Below are 6000 nucleotides of genomic sequence, written 5' to 3'. Positions count from 1 at the left end.
AGCTGCGCTGGTTTCCTCAACAGAGGGCTTCTGTTCGCACGCGATTCGCGGCGCGAAGCCCAGTTCGCGGCGCGAACTGGGCAGGATTCAGAGGAGTTCTGTAACGCATCGTTCGCGGCGCGAACCCTGCTTCGCGGCGCGTACTGAAGCGAATTTAATTGTTCGCGACGCGATCCTTCGTTCGCGGCGCGTCCTGGAAAAATGGAGGAGTTCGCGGCGCGTCCCTATGTTGGCGGCGCGAACTGGGAAAATGCAGAAACTAATGTTGGTGAGTTTTGAGTACGTTGAGTTGCGAAACTCTTAGTAAGTCGCTGTAATTGTATTATAGACAATTAACAGTGATTATATGATTGTGTATGAGGTGTTTATGATGATAATATGTTGAATTTACGTGTTTACTTATGAATGTGTTATGTGACGATGTGATATCGTTGTAATGTTGTTGTTGTTTTGTTGAGTTGAATGTCATGCTATTAATGATGATGATAACATGACTATATGATGCTGTTGTTGCTATGTTGATTATGATGCATGTTTGGTGTGCATGCATTCATGAAAGGCCGATGCCTAGTGATGAACGGACTGAGTTCCAATGATGTTGTTGACTCCGGGCTTGTTGAGAGGCTTGGTTCCTTGCGGGGAACTCGGATTCTATGGTGATGAATTTGGGAGTGGTGATCCTGTAGTTGGTCACAAAATGGGTATACCGAGTCGTGTTGAGTCATGCATGGGTGTGTGCATTGCATTTGATATGTTGTTTTGTTGATGTTCATGAGTATGTTGATTATGATGATTATGATGAGCTGTGTTGGCATGTGTGAAATATATTTATGTTTGTATTCCTGTCGTTATATTATTATTTAATAATGTAATTCTCACCCCTTCTGCATGTGTTTATGTTCATCTATGATGAACAATGTGCAGATAAAGAGGAGTAGCTATTGTTGAGGTTTGAAGAATAAGTGTAGAGTTATTCTACAGAGTCGAGTCAAATGCTCTGGTCATGTGACACCGGGGTTATGGGATTCGATAGATAGTTGGTTATTATTTACGTTGTTTATGATGACTAAATGTTGAGATGTTTTGTTGAGAAAATGTTGAGATATTATTATGAATTGTTATATGATGAATTATAATATTCGTGTTGTTGTCCGCTGCGAAGTTTTAAATATTAAATAATATGTTTTATGTTGTAATGCAATAAGTGTTATGTTGTAAGAAATGTAAACTCTTCTACATGTTGTACTCTGATAATATATTTAAATATGTCGTTTGGGTAGAAGGGTGTTACAATCGACAGTATAATTTTTTTTACGCTGACAGTGTATAGTAATTAATCTCATTATTTAAGTCCTCCTCCACTTCTACATATGAATGATTATGATACAAAAAATATTTTTTATGAGATGATAATGATAAATAGGATCATTTATTAACTAATATTTTTTATAAAATAATTAATAATTTTAATTAATTAATTTTAAAAAAAAATTAGTAATTAAATAACATAAATTTTAAAACAATTATTTTGAGCTTAGAGCTCAGGTCTTTACAACATCTCTCCATTCCACAAACTGACATTAAATAAGGTTTGTATGCTATCCATACAAACATTGAAAGTAAGTGTAACAAAATGATGGAACTTGATTTTCTTTGTCCAACTTTTAGTGTTTATGAATAAAAAAAATGTGACAAATGCAGAATTTAAATGAGAAGTAATGAAATTCAACATGGAAAATGTAACATGTCTTGGATTTGTGGATGGTGGAAGGAAACTAAGTAAAACATGCTTAGTCAAAGAAAATCAAGCCCCATGTCATTTTGATTACACTTACTTTAAATGTTTATAGAATATATTTATGAAAATTTTACCCGTATCCCTACAATTGTACCCACACCCTTACATATAATCTTTTTTGACTAAAATACCCTCATATAAATAAGATATACTTTTCAGAAATGAAACTTTTTATCATTTTCGTCTGAAGACTTCCGGAAGATAAAATTTTGTATTTTTTGGCATTATAAACTGGAACACTAAGAGTAAGTCTTCCGGTTCACATAGTGTATACCGGAACACTTGTCTAAAGTTTTCCGGTTTGTTGCCTTTTGGGGGCATTGAACCGGAAGTCTTTTAGAAAGTCTTCCGGTTTGGTTGGTTGTATACCAAAATTCTTTCTTAAAGACTTCCGGTTTGGATGAACTAAACCGGAACTCTTTTAAAAAGTGTTCCGGTAGTCAACCTTTTACTTTTCTACACTAGAACTCTTCTTTGAAGTGTTCCGGTGCGTTTTTTTTATAATTTTTTTTTGTAGTGGTTCGAAGACGAGGTGCAGATGGTAGGATTCCAGACAACACTTTAGGCTGGGGTGCATCTTCATCTACAGCTGAGCCGGCTGGATATCCAGGAGGGTCATACGATACGTCTCTTTTGGTGAAGTACGAGCATCATGTTGCTCGGCATTTATGGTTTGGTGAGGTAAATAAACGGGATATATTTGAAAATGAATAATAGTTGAATATTTTATATTGTGTTTTCTAATATGTGTTTTAATTGTTTTTAGGAAAGAGGTCCAAAGAAAAAGTTGAAGGTTGCTGGACATGGACTGAAGCTGACATCTAGGGTTCCATTGGCTCTTCCACCACAGATGGAGAGTTGGGTATCTATATCTGGTTTATCTTCACTTCAGAGAACTAATCTGAACAAGATAGACACAAATCTTGTCTCTGCATTTGTGGAAAGATGGTATCTAGAGACATCTTCATTTCACATGTCGTTTGGTGAAATGAGCATTACTTTGGATGATGTCTCATGTCTACTTCACTTGCCCATCAGGGGTGTCTTCTGGAGTCCTTAGGATGTCACAAAAGAGGTAGCTGTTGAACTTGTTGTTGACTACTTATAAGACGTACCGATTAGTCGTTGTGTTACCCAAATGTAGCACTCGATTAATTCATGCTCCAACAAATCTATGCCTATGTGGAGTCAACCATGTGTCTTTCACATAATTAATAAATCCACTATAATCGACACATGCTTGCTCAAGTTGATGCAACCGTTGACCATACTCAACCTCATCACTAGCCCAAACAACTTCCATCCATAATGTGTCTATCGTCTTTTGCAGGTCATTCACCACATGTTGTTTGCATTTGGCATCAACGTTTTTGTTAATGTGAAATCTACATAGCAAATTAATCGACCTGGGAAACACAATTTCAATTGCTTTCATCAAAGCAAGATCTCTATCTGTCAAAATCACTTGTGGACACATGTCTTTCTTCACAAACAACTCTTTTAGTTTCTCCAATATCCAGCAAAAATTCTATGTCTGCTCAGACTCCATATACGCAAATGCAACAGCAAAAGTCAACTCGGTTGATGTCATGCCAACAATTTCAAACAAAGGTTGTCTATATTTGTTTGTCTTGTAGGTGCTATCCATAACTAACACAATCGGAAAAATATTCAATAACTTAACTGAATCAGGATGTGCCCAAAATATCTCTCTCACAACTTTCGAGTCATCCTTTTTTCTACTCCAATAGACATAGCCTGCATCCTCAATAAGCTTAAACAGATGTTGTATCTCACTTCTAGGACCTCTTATCTCTTTTTGTATCACACTCTTATGCTTGTATACTTGCGTAATCCGAGTGACATTCTCAGGATCTCGGTCTTGCAAGGAAAGCAATATGTGTCTAGGTGGTACATGTCTCTTTGTCAAATCAGCGACATGTTGCTTCTCATCTGTGGTCAACCTACCAATAAAGGAATGACCTTCTAATCTATCAGGTAAACCATGATTATGTAACCCATATTTTACATCAATCTTCCAACCAGATCCATCTTTCGCCGGAGTTGACCTGATTTTAAATGGGCATCCACATTTCTTGGACGCACTTTGGGTACCACTATCAGTACTCTTGTGTTTCCCACCTTTATCACAACCAAATATTAATTTGTTACTTCTCCCTCTCTTCCCTGTTTCAGTATCTGAACAACTGATAATAACAGTTACTTTATTATCGATTCCAACCTCTTTAATCCATTTCATAACTTCTTATCGTGTACCAAATCTTTCAGTCGTTGTAAACGCATCAGTAGTATCTACACATATTTGGGGAAGATTTTCCATTCCTGCAAAATAAAATAAAAATAAAAAAAATAAAAAAAGCAAACCGGAACACTTCTTCAAAGAGTTCCGGAACACATATTACACAAACCGGAACACTTCTTCAAAGAGTTCTGGTATGTGTAACTTTTTTTACCGGAACTCTTTCAAAAAGTCTTCCGGAACGTGACTTTTTTCTTAAAGAACCGGAACTCTTTCGTGAGGACTTCCGGTTCATTGCAATGTGTGTTCCGGAAGTCATTTGTGAAGTCTTCCGGTTTGGAAAAAATACATACCGGAAGTCTTTTTCCATGAGTTCCGGTGCGAGGGTGAAACGTGTAATTTTTGAAAGTTTCAACTGAATGATAAAAATGAAATGGTAAATTGGTTAAAACCAGTTAAGGGTAAAATTGAAATTTTTAAAAAATTGTAAGGGTATGAGGCTAAATGTAGGGGTACGAGGTAAAATTTTCTACATCTACCTTACTTAGTGTTGGCTTGTGAGTTGAAGTGATGTTATAAAGATGTGGGCTCTAAGCCCAAAATAATTATTTTAAAATTTGTGTTAATTAATTTTTAAATAAATTTCTAAAATAATTAATTAAAATATAATCAAAAGATAATTTTGACATCTTATAAATTAAAAATTATTGAAGATTAAAATATAATCAAAAGATAATTTTGACATCTTATAAATTTTTAAAAACTAGAATATTTTAAAATTCGTCTTTTATAAATTAAAAGATAATTTTGACATCTTATAACATAAACAAACATTATTGAAGATCAAAATATAATCAAAATCGTAATTTTTTCAAAAAGTTATATTTTAAAAATGATTTTTTATGAAAAACTATTTGAAATAACTTTAAAATTAAGTGATTTTTTTTTTTAATTTGATATTCAAAACTCAATATCTAAAATAATATTTTAAGAACTACTATTCAAACAAATATTTTATTTGAAGCGTTTATTAAAAAATCATTTTAAAAAATCAATAACAAACCGACCATATATCTTAAGGACTTTTTTTTATAAGTAGTTTAATTATATAATTTTCTAACACAATTGTTTTGTATCGGCCAAAGATCCAGTAAGACAAGACCCATTTATCCTGCCCACTCTTTAACATCCTAACAACCCCAACATAGAATAAAAATATGAATTTAAAACAAACATATACATAGGATGTCACTCAAACACGACATAAATCTGCTCGGTAACGCGAGTTATATAAAATATGCAATAATCTAAACACCTGACATCACATGATCGTCTCATCGACTAATTGCAGCGGAATACAAATCAATTAAAGAGTACAAGTCTAATGCTCGCATCAACAATATCACAATAATAATAATTCACTAAACAAAATGTTCGTCTGCCCAGTGTTACAGATCAGAGCAACGAAATCTAAATATCGCATAAAAAAGGAAAAAGAAGAACAATCTCAACATCATCCTTCAGCTTCTAAACAGTTATTCATTTACTTAGAGCAACAAAATCTAAATATCGCATAAAGAAGGAAAAAGAAGAACAATCTCAACACCATCCTTCAGCTTCTAAGCAGTTATTCATTTACTTGGTCGTCTGTACCCCAAGAAGGATCACATAACCACACAGACAATAAAGAAATGAGAATACGCTCAAAATATATAATGGTGCAAAAGTATGCAAGGGTAGCCTAAATAAAAATCAATGATAATTTCCACATCATTCATTCAATCAACCACGTAAGTATTTAGATTTTGCGAACCATTGTGATCAAATGACATATCATAAATAAAAAGTGTTGGAGAATATTTAAAAGTAACTTTTAAATATATAGGTTGATTGTTGATTATAATTTTTTGTAATATTGTTTAGTGGATAATGGTTTGGAATA

The sequence above is a fragment of the Lathyrus oleraceus genome, chromosome 7, assembly GCF_024323335.1.
Source record: "Lathyrus oleraceus cultivar Zhongwan6 chromosome 7, CAAS_Psat_ZW6_1.0, whole genome shotgun sequence".
NCBI classification, from domain to species: Eukaryota; Viridiplantae; Streptophyta; class Magnoliopsida; order Fabales; family Fabaceae; genus Lathyrus; species Lathyrus oleraceus.
Note: the sequence above shows the minus strand (reverse complement) of the source record.